General features: G+C 46.7%; 1 protein-coding gene across 1 annotated transcript in view; it reads right to left on the bottom strand.

The window, feature by feature from the left end:
* Positions 1-9281, bottom strand: part of LOC116982666 (putative pre-mRNA-splicing factor ATP-dependent RNA helicase DHX32) — a 127148-nt gene extending 117867 nt beyond the window's left edge. The window contains exon 1 of the mRNA XM_033036001.1: positions 9141-9281. The gene's annotated coding sequence lies outside the window, so the exon portion shown is untranslated. The remainder of the gene's footprint in view (positions 1-9140) is intronic.
* Between the last annotated feature and the right edge of the window lie 2730 nt (positions 9282-12011).

Raw genomic sequence — 12011 nt, 5'->3', positions numbered from 1 at the left:
AGATTAGGAAAAGGTGAGGTGCAACGAGACCTGGGTGTGCTTGCACTTCAGTCACTGAAAGTAAGCATGGAGGTACAGCAGGCAGTGAAGAAAGTAACGGCATGTTGGCCTTCATTATGAGAGGATTTGAGTTTAGGAGCAAGGGGGTACTACTGCAGTTGCACAGGGCCCTGGTGAGACCGCACCTAGAGTATTTTGCGCAATTTTGGTCTCCTAATTTGAGGAAGGACATTATTGCTATTGAGGGAGTGCTGCGTAGGTTCACCAGGTTAATTTCCGGGATGGCGGGATTGACATGAGATGAAAGAATGGGTCGACTGGGCTTGTATTCATTGGAATTTAGAAGGATGAGATCTTATAGAAACATATAAAATTCTTAATGGATTGGACAGGCTGGATGGAGGAAAAATATTCCCGATGTTGGGGGAATCTAGAACCAGGGGTCACAGTTTAAGAATAAGGAGTAGGCCATTTATGACTGAGATGAGGAAAAAATAATTTCACCCAGTTGTGAATCTGTGGAATTCTTGCCACAGAAGGAGGTCAATTCACTGGATGTTTTCAAGAGAGTTAGATTTAGCTCTTGGGGCTAAAGGAATCAAGGGATATGGGGAAAAAGCAGGCACGAGGTACTGATTTTAGATCATCATCCATGATCGTATTGAATGGCGGTGCTGGCTCGAAGGTCCAAACGGCCTACTCCTGCACCTTTTTTTCTGTTTCTTCAGCCCACTGTGTTTGTGCTGAACATGTCACCAACTTTTCTCATTTTCCTCTGTAGCCTGTTAATCATAGAAACATAGAAAATAGGTGCAGTAGGAGGCCTTTCCGCCGTTCGAGCCAGCACCACCATTCATTGTGATCATGGCTGATCGTCCCAAATCAATAACCTGTGCCTGCCTTCTCCCCATATCACTTGATTCCACTAGCCCCTAGAGCTTTATCTAACTCTCTCTTAAATGTATCCAGTGAATTCCACAAATTCACAACTCACTAGGTGAAAAAGTTTTTTCTCACCTCAGTCTTAAATGGCCTCCCCTTTATTCTAAGACTGTGGCCCCTGGTTCTGGACTCGCCCAACATTGGTAAACTTTTTCTTGCATCTAGCTTGTCCAGTCCTTTTATAATTTTATATGTTTCTATAAGATCCCCCTCATCCTTCTGAACTCCAGTGAATACAAGCCTAGTCTTTTCAATCTTTCCTCATATGACAGTCCCGCCATGCCAGGGATCAATCTCGTGAACCTACGCTGCACTGCCTCAATCACAAGGATGTCCTTCCTCAAATTAGGAGACCAAAACTGTACACAATACTCCAGGTGTGGTCGTACCAGAGCCCTATATAACTGCAGAAAAACCTCTTTACACCTATACTGAGATCCTCTTGTTATGAATCGCCACTATAGGATACTGTTTCAGACCCCCACCACTCAGTGTGTAAAATAAAAACCTGCCGGCACATCTCCATTAATCTCTCCCCCTCACACAAGTCATGCACTAGTGTTTGGCATTTCCACCCTGGGGAAAAAGGTACTGACTGTCTACCCTCTCTACACCTCTCATAATTTTATATACTTCTATCAAGTTTCCCCACAACCTCCAACATCCTAGGGAAACCAATAATTATTATCCAAATGGATTTCACATCAACCAGATATAAAAAAAGCATTGTGTAGTAAGGAACTGCAGATGCTGGTTTAAACCAAAGATAGACACAAAAAGCTGGAGTAACTCAGCCGATCAGACAGCATCTCTGGAAAAAAGAAATAGGTGGCATTAAGGATAATGTCAGTCTGAACAAGGGTCTTGACCCAAAACATTGCCTATTCCTTTTCTCCATAAACATAGAAAATAGGTGCAGGAGTAGGCCATTCGGCCCTTCGAGCCTGCACCGCCATTCAATATGATCATAGCTGATCATCCAACTCAGTATCCTGTACCTGCCTTCTCTCCATAACCCCTGATCCCTTTAGCCACAAGGGCCACATCTAACTCCCTCTTAAATATAGCCAATGAACTGGCCTCAACTACCTTCTGTGGCAGAGAATTCCAGAGATTCACCACTCTCTGTGTGAAAAATGTTTTCCTCATCTTGGTCCTAAAAGACTTCCCCCTTATCCTTAAGCTGTGACCCCTTGTTCTCGACTTCCCCAACATCGGGAACAATCTTCCTGCATCTAGCCTGTCCAACCCCTTAAGAATTTTGTACGTTTCTATAAGATCCCTCCTCAATCTTCTAAATTCTAGCGAGTACAAACCGAGTCTATCCAGTCTTTCTTCATATGAAAGTCCTGACATCCCAGGAATCAGTCTGGTGAACCTTCTCTGTACTCCCTCTATGGCAAGAATGTCTTTCCTCAGATTAGGAAACCAAAACTGTACGCAATACTCCAGGTGTGGTCTCACCAAGACCCTGTACAACTGCAGTAGAACCTCCCTGCTCCTATACTCAAATCCTTTTGCTATGAATGCTAACATACCATTCGCCTTCTTCACTGCCTGTTGCACCTGCATGCCTACTTTTAATGACTGGTGTACCATGACACCCAGGTCTCGTTGCATCTCCCCTTTTCCTAATCGGCCACCATTCAGATAATAGACTACTTTCCTATTATCGCCACCAAAGTGGATAACCTCACATTTATCCACATTATACTGCATCTGCCATGCATTTGCCCACTCACCAGCCTATCCAAGTCACCTTGCAGCCTCGGAGCATACTCCTCACAGCTAACACTGCCCCCCAGCTTCGTGTCATCCGCAAACTTGGAGATGTTGCATTCAATTCCCTCATCCAAATCATTAATATATATCATAAATAGCTGGGGTCCCAGCACTGAGCCTTGCGGTACCCCACTAGTCACTGCCTGCCATTGTGAAAAGGACCCGTTTACACCTATTCTTTGCTTCCTGTCTGCCAGCCTGTTCTCTATCCACATCAATACTGAACCCCCAATACCGTGTGCTTTAAGTTTGTATACTAATCTCTTACGTGGGACCTTGTTGAAAGCCTTCTGAAAGTCCAGATATAACACATCCACTTATCCACTCTACTAGTTACATCCTCGAAAAATTCTATAAGATTCGTCAGACATGATTTACCTTTCATAAATCCATGCTGACTTTGTCCAATGATTTCACCACTTTCCAAATGTGCTGCTATCCCATCTTTAATAACTGATTCTAGCAGTTTCCCCACTACCGATGTTAGACTAACTAATGCATTGTTGGGAATTAAGAACTTAATTTTGGCAAATTTGATTGGGACTGTGAAGTGCAAGTGAAAGCGGTGTTGGGATAATGGTGCTCTTGAATGAAATGTATTTGCATTATAGACAAGGGTGACCCTGAGAGGGAGCTTACAACCAATTGTATGCGATTGCATCATCCACTGACTGGCAAACCTTTCATTGTTGTTTGGCAGAAAAAAGTCGAACAATGTGTTCCTTGCACAGGACTTTTTGACATGGTTCTTAAAAAAAGGTTCACATTGCAGCCACAAGGTCCACAGCAAGAACATAAAATCCACCACACTCAGAGCCTGCTTCATTGAAATTAGGTTTATCAGGTCAAGAGAGTTTATTGTCATGTGTCCCAGATAGGACAATTAATTTCTTGCTTGCTGCAGCACAACAGAGCATCACACAACAACAATTATAAGCATAAATACAGAATAGTTCAGTGTGACCACATCTTGTTGATCTTCTTTAATATTAAGGATTGGTTAAATTTCACTACCGGCGAGAAATCTGCAAGATTTAAGGGTCCCGACCCAAACATCATCTATCCACAGGTTCTCCATACCGCTGAGTTAATGCAGTATTTTGTGTCTTTACTTAGTTACCATCCCGGCTCCATTTCCTCTGTCCAATAACTGGCTGTACAACACAGAGTAGATTTCTGCCTGCTTGTGGAAGTTACCATTGACGTTATGGCTAACCTCAAACTGAAATGATCCCTATAGATCTCAACTCCACATGGCAAATGTTCATCCATCTCCTCAGCAATCGAAAAACAGATGATATCAGCACTATCACACTGCTGTTTATGGGAGCCAGCTGACAATAAATTGACTGCAATAGAGACTCCACTTCAGAAGCACTTCAAGACCGTAAAGAGCTTCATGGAAAACGGAGGTGATGTATATTGCAACGGTCATCAAATTAACTTCTCTCTCCCATCTATTACTCTGAATTGCAAGAGAATAAGGAGCTGCGCAGCTGGTAGAGCTGCTAGAGTCCAGTGCCAGAGACCTGGGTTTGATCTTAACCTCGGGTGCTGTCTGTGTGGAGTCTGCAACTGCCTTGCGACTGTGTGGGTTTCCCCCAGGTGCTCCAGTTTCCTCCCACATCCCAAAGATATGTGGGATAAGTTAATTGGCCCCAGTGTGTGTTTGGATTGAACAGGAAAGTGGAATAACATAGAACAAGGGTGATCAATGGATGGCGTGACTTTGGCAGAATAAAGGGGTGGTTTCCATGCTGTATTTTTCAATCAAACATACATATTTTTTTTTTCTCTTTACAACTTCAGGTCCCCAAGATTGGTGCATTCTATCATACTGATTTTTATTGAATTATAATTAACGACCGGGGACATTTTCAATGGCCTGGCAAAGCTGAGGGATCGAATTAAATGTCAGAGATCCAAAATGTTAACTGTCTTTCTCCCTCTATCGATGCTGCCTAATCGACAGAGAATTTCCAGCATTCTCTTCTTATTTCGAACTGTCAGCATCTGTAGTTTTTTCTGCTGTGCTCCTAAATTTCCAAGCTAATTGCTAAAAGAGCAAAGGGCATCGGGTGGGTAAGGAAGGATAAGTTTCCATTAACCTAACCACGGGATTTGAAATGTGCAGTGCAAATCTAGTGGAGATGGGACATATTCGTTGGCGTGGGCAAGTTGGACCGAAGGGCCTGTTTCCATGCTGTACGACTAAAAAGGCAGTTGATGCAAATTCCATTGAAACTTTCAAATATGTGCTTTTGGAAAAAATAAATCCAAAGACATGATGAAAGAGCACAGATGTTTGGACTGAATGAACAAATAGTTGCACATTGGCACAGTCCTATAATTTTATAAATAAAGGGATTCCCCCACGGTATGTATATAGTCTTTTCACTGACTGGATAGCATGCAACCTCGGTACACGGGACAATAATAAACTGAACTTCTTTCAAATAAGGCTGGCCTTTCTCCCTCTGAAATGTATTTATCATAAACAAATATTATGTACACCCAGTGACTAAATTTAATAGTAATTTCCTCTAGCCCAAAATCATACCCAACCCATTTCAATTCACTGTCACAATCATCTGAAACACAAAACCTCTGGTGTTCAGAACATTCAGTTTTCACCCCACCTTTTAATATTACTGATCACTCTTATTAAAACCACAAATTCATCCCACATGACAGATTAAATTTCAAAACAAGCATCACATTTTAGGAGCACACAAACTCAACAACACATTGGGAGTGGAATGTGCCGTAGAGAATATTGTTTGTCCAATAACACCTGAAGCCGAGGCTCCATCTGTACTCACGGGTGTGAAAGACCCCATGGCCACTATTTATGAAGTATAATTCTTCACCAATTCCTGACCAATGCATGTGTAGGAAGGAACTACACTGTACCAATTGGTGCATGTGACAATAAATGTAACTTGAACTTGAACTACAGATGCTGGTTCATACTGAACATAAACACAGTGTACTGGAGTAACTCAGTGGGTAAGGCAGCATCTCTGGAGAAAGAAGATGGGTGACGTTTTGGGTGAGAACCCTTTTTCAGACCCTTCACGAGTATGAAGACAGGTTACAACCTGAAACGTCACCCATCCTTTTTCTCCTAAAATGTTGCCTGACCCGCTAAGTTACTCCAGCACTTTAAGTCAGTACTGACCAATACATGCCTTGCTGAAGATTATTAAAATAAATCTTTTAGTATTTTTAGAAATATATACATTTTTTAACGGCAGCATTGTAGCTCAGCGGTAGACCTCATGCCTTACAACACCAAAGACATGTTCGATTCTGACTGCGGGTGCTGTCTGTACGGCGTTTGTATGTGCCAGGACAGGACTCAACAAGAAACCATTTGACAAGTCAATATATGACAGAAATTAACAGAATTAGGTCCATCAATATAAGACAATAATTGATGGCACAGAAGGCCATCGGACCCATCGCTTTTAATCACGTATTGTCTTTCCGTTGACTGCTTGCCACGCAATACTTGGTTTTCATTGTACCTCTGTACACATGACAATAAACTAAACCTCAAAATACCATGGAAATTGATAGCACAGAGAGCCATTGAGCCCATTAATACATAAGAGATTGACAGCATTAGTCCCATGAAAACACGATGGGAATTGATAGCACAGGAGCCCATTTAATCCATCAATCTATGAAAGCAATTGACAGCATTGGGCCTGTCCATTCACGATAGGAATTGACAGCAGAAGCAGCCATTGGGCCCATTATTGCATGACAGGAATTGACAGCAGTGGGCCCAATAGAATACAACACAATTGACAAACACACAAAGTCACTGGGGCTGTCAATCTACGACAACAATTGCCAGCATTGTGCCCATCAATATACAACAATCGTCCCCAAAGGAGGCCACTGAGCACATCAATACAAAACAGCAATTGCCAGCATTGGGCTTGTTAATTTACAGCAGCAATTGACACTAAGTAAGTCATTGGGCCCCATCACTACATGACAGCAATTGACAACACAAGGCCATTGGGCCTAATCATCAAAGACAGCAATTGACATCACAGGAGGCCATTTGGCCCATCACTACATGACAGGAATTGCCAGCATTGGGCTTGTCAATACACAGCAGCAATTGACAGCAGAGAAGGCCATTGGGCCCATCAATACCTGACAAGAATTGACAGAACATGAGGCCATTGGGGCCCATCAATACAAAACGGAAATTGGCAGCAGTGGGCTTGTTAATATATGACAACAATTGAGATCAGAGGAGGCCATTAGGCCCATCATTACATGAAAGCAATTGACAGCACATGAGGTCATTGGGCCTATCACTACATGGAAGCATTTGCCGGCATTGGGCCTATCAATATATGACAGCAATTGACAACACAAAGCCATTAGGCCCATCAATGCCAGACAGCAATTGACAGTACATGGGGCATTTGGGCCCCACCAAATACCTGACAGCAATTACCAGCATTGGGCTTGTGAATATACAACAGCAATTAATTGGGCCCATCAATACCCAACAAGAATTGACAACGCACGAGGCAATTGGGCCCCATCAATACCCAACAGCAATTTCCAGCATTGGGTTTGTCAATACACAACAGAAATTAACAGCAGAGGAGGCCATCAATGCCTAGCAGGAATTGCCACAATTGGGCCCATCAATAGGGCCCATCAGGCTCCTGTACCTTCTACCTGATGGCAGCGGGGAGATGAGTGTGTGGCCAGGATGGTGTGGGTCTTTGATGATGTTGGCAACCTTTTTGAGGATGTTGCCAGGACTTGAGGGCCTGAGCTATAGGGAGAGATTGAGCAGGCTAGGACTCTATTCCTTGGAGCACAGGAAGATGAGGGGTGATCTTATAGAGGTGTACAAAGTCATGGGAGGAATAGATCAGGTAGATCCAAGTGCAATTGAGAACTATCGGACATAGGTTTAAGATGAGGGGGAAAAACATTTAATAGGAACCCGAGGGATAACTTTTTAATGTAAAGGGTGGCAGGTATAAGGAACAAGCTGCTGGAGGAGGCATTTGGGGCAGGGACTATTGCAACGTTTAAGAAATATTTAGACGGGTACATGGATAGAATAGGTTCAGAGTGATATGGGGCCCATAGAGTGATATGGGCCTTTGGGCCAATTATGACAGCAATTGCCAGCATTGGGCTTATCAATATACGATAATTGACAGAAGAGGCGGCCGTGACAGCACATGAGGCCAATGGGCCCATCAATACCAATTCCAACATTGGGCTTATCAATATATAGGGCATCGCTACAGGACAACAATTAAATATAGAAATTAGGTGCAGGTGTAGGCCATTCGGCCCTTCACCGCCATTCAATATGATCATGGCTGATCATCCAACTCAGTATCCCGTACCTGCCTTCTCTCCATACCCCCTGATCCCCTTGGCCACATCTAACTCCCTCTTAAATATAGCCAATTAACTGGCCTCAACTACCCTCTGTGGCAGAGAGTTCCAGAGATTCACCACTCTCTGTGTGAAAAGTTTTTCTCATCTCTGTTTTAAAGGATTTCCCTCTTATCCTTAAGCTGTGACTCCTTGTCCTGGACTTCCCCAACATCGGGAGCAATCTTCCTGCATCTAGCCTGTCCAACCCCTTAAGAATTTTGTAAGTTTCTATAAGATCCCCCCTCAATCTCCTAAATTCTAGAGAGTACAAACCGAGTCTATCCAGTCTTTCTTCATAAGACAGTCCTGACATCCCAGTAATCAGTCTGGTGAACCTTCTCTGCACTCCCTCTATGGCAATAATGTCCTTCCTCTGCCAGCAGAACCCACACCAGGCCATACAGGGGTGAAAGGGCTGAACACGATGAGGGGATACGAGGCGAGGTGAGGTATACGAGGCAAGATGAGGGAGTGAGTAAGCTAGTTAGTGAGACACCAGCAGCAGAGGCAAGGGGTGGGTGGGTGGGGGGGAGAAGAGACTGGGAGCCACAGACTCACCTGTACGAGGCAACATCACCTGTACTTCCCTCTCCCTCTCCCTCCAGCCGGCGTTTGGAAAGCCAGGAGAAGCTCCTTTCTCGCCTCATCACCATTATTAATTCTATTATTTAATGATCATTTCCCTCTCCAGCTGCTCCTCCTCCTCCACCTGTAAACCTCACACCCGCCCTCCCTCCCTCCCTCCCACCCTCCCACATCATGTGGGGCCGAATATTCCCCCCTCCTTACACCACCTCCTCCCCAAAACAAAACGAAACATAAACAGCCGCTCTGACCTTAATAAATATTTAGCCAGTTATTGATGGAATGTATTTCCACAACAAACTACACTCACACACGACACGACAGACACAACCCTGACAGGATATGTCCCCTCCCTCCCTCCCTTCATCGAATATTATCCCCCCACCTCCCCGTACCGTTGATGTGTACATTTGCGGGCGGACAGAGACGGGGGTCTGTTTTCTGCGTTGAAGGAACCGGCCCGGGGACGGTGAGAGGAGGCGGCGCCGCCATCATCATCATCATCGCCGCCGCCGCCATCCCTCGCGCGGCCGCATCGGCGCCAAACCGCCGTCCTTAAAGGCGCCAGCCCCAGCCTGGCCTAGTTTGTCAGCCGACGGAAATTTCCACCCTCTCCCCTTAAAGGGGAAGGCAATTGTCCAGAGTTTGGCACAAAAGCAGCTGGGAGTAACTCAGCAGCAGCAACAGCAGCAACAACAACAACAGCAGCCGCAGCAGCGGCAACAACAGCAACAACAACAACAACAACAACAACAACAACAACAACAACAGCAGCAACAGCAACAACAGCAGCCGCAGCAGCGGCAACAACAGCAGCAACAACAACAACAACAACAACAACAACAACAACAGCAGCAGCAACAGCAACAGCAGCAACAACAACAACAACAACAACAGCAGCAACAGCAGCAGCAACAACAACAACAGCAACAGCAACAGCAACAACAACAACAACAACAACAACAACAACAGGGTTGGGACAGGCAGCATCTCTGGAGAGAAAAAGGGAAATAGGTGACGTTTTAAGGCAGAGAAAGTAAGTAAGGAAGTAAGTTTTATTTATATAGCACGTTTTAAGTCAACTCGCATTGACACCAAAGTGCTTTACATAAATTAAATAATAAGTTTCCATACAAACCATAGAAAAAGGCTAAAAAAATGAATAAAATGGACACGTTATAGAGTTCAACACAAACGTCCCCCCACAGCAGAATCAAAAATGTCCACTGTGGGGAAAGGCACCAGAAAGTTAAGTCCTCTTCCTCTGTGAAACACGCGAGGTCGGGGCCCATTCGTGGCCGTGCAGCCAGCCCTCTTGCCGTGAAGATGGAACTTCAGCGTCGGGTGAAACATTCCTCAGCGGCTTGGAAAGGTCTGGAGCGGCTGCCTCCTCCCTGGAGACCGGGGCACTCGTAGTCCTCAGGACGCGCCGGTTGGAGCTCCGACCCCGGCGAACTCGATCCCTGGCTCTGCGGCGCTCCAAATCCAGTGCCGCCCGCGGCCGGACGCCCGCAGCCACAGCTCCGCGATGTTGGGAGTCGGCGGCCACAGCGCTCCGGAGCTTACCGCACGGCGACCCGATAGGCATCGCCCGCTCCGTGTTGGTATCCCAGCGCTGCGCCACCGCCGCCGAAGCTGTAGTCCCAGCCAGTCCCGACAGGAAACGCCGCTCCATTTTCGATGGTAGGCCGCGAGGATGGGGCGAAGAAGCAGCTTGGAGGGATACTGCCTCTCCGACCAGGTAGGTGACTAAGAAATAAAGTTTCCCCCTTCCCCACCCCTACCCCCCACATAGAAGACCTCCACTAACATTTTTTAACAGGACAAAATAAAATAAAATTTAAAAAAGGTGTAGAGACGGACTGCGGGCAGGCTGCCATACACAGACGGCGCCCACTCCTGCACATCCGCCATCTTGGATATGTCAACCTCTTCACAAGAAGCTGGAAGTAAAGGGCCTGTCCCACGATCATGCGACTCCATGTGGCAAGCGCGACCTAAAGGGCCTGTCCAACCAGCATGCGACTCCATGCGCGGCAAGCGCGACCTAACGTGGTCGCTTGAGCCGTACGGCCTCGCGGGGCCGGTCCCAATTCGATCGCCGGAGCCGTATGGAGTTGTGCAGAGCAGGTCCCGACATCGCGCGGGGCTCCGAACAACTGACCGTGTTCAAGAATTCCACGCGGCAACGGCCTGCCGGCCCGCTGCCCGCCTCGATGCCGTACGTCACGCGCGAACTTCGCTCGAACTTCATGTCACTCACTCGACCTCCGCGCGGCTCCCACTTCTGGTTTGGTCGCGCTTGCCGCATGCAGGCGCATGCTGGTGGGACCGGCCCTTTAGGTCGCACTTGCCGCATGGAGTCGCATACTCGTGGGACAGGCCCTTAACTCAGCAGCAAGGGGGGGGGGGGGGGGGGGGACAGGGACAGGCAGCATCACAATTTGGAAAACATTGGATGTATGCAAGCAAAGAATCTCACTGCGCTTATAGGGGGGGTTGCACGCAAGGTCATCGGGTCAAAGGGCATGACGCATGGAGCAGCTCAATCCATGTGGAGGACATGGCGGCCTCGGTATACACTGTCAACACACGAAACGCGTACTTTCTTACCTGTTAAAAACCGCCGAAATTGTCATTTTTTACGCTGTAAATAATTGTGGGTGCTGTCATTGAAAGCGGGAAGGTATCAGGTTTAAACTGGTGTTATCTCATGGTGTAGCATCTTTTACAATCCGCGACTAATAGCCGCATTCATTGTCATGTCCAGACAGCACCATCTCGATAAGCCTTTCGCTATATAAAGCGAACTCAAAGTCAGAGCAATTTGTTTGCAATATTGTGGGGTTATTTTTTGGGCTGACTGAGTGCTCAGAACCAAATGCTCTAGTATCTTTGCTCTGAACCCGAGCACCAAGGTGTAAGCGGCTGATGGAGCGCATCCCTCGGGACAGCCCCCACTCTCCCCCCCGGGGTCAGCGCTGTCCGGCCATGGCCGCCCTCCGCCCCGTCTCCCCCTGTGGGCCGCACTGTCACTGGCTGAGGGTCAGCAGCGCCCACACACGGGGCTGAGTGAAGCTGGGCCGGGTGGAGCGGGGCCGGGTGGAGCGGGGCCGGGTGGAGCAGGGCCGGGGGAAGTCAGTTTGATTTGGTTAGCACAGCGGGTGCAGATCATCCCCGGACTACAGATGCCCACACTCCATTGAAGCCTAGTACAACAGTAATAAGCAAGATCCCAGACAAGATCTTTGGAGTAGTTATTAGAC

This window comes from Amblyraja radiata, chromosome 1, assembly GCF_010909765.2.
Source record: "Amblyraja radiata isolate CabotCenter1 chromosome 1, sAmbRad1.1.pri, whole genome shotgun sequence".
Classification (NCBI taxonomy): Eukaryota; Metazoa; Chordata; class Chondrichthyes; order Rajiformes; family Rajidae; genus Amblyraja; species Amblyraja radiata.
The sequence above is the reverse complement of the archived record's forward strand: the minus strand, read 5'-3'. Positions and strand labels throughout refer to the sequence as shown.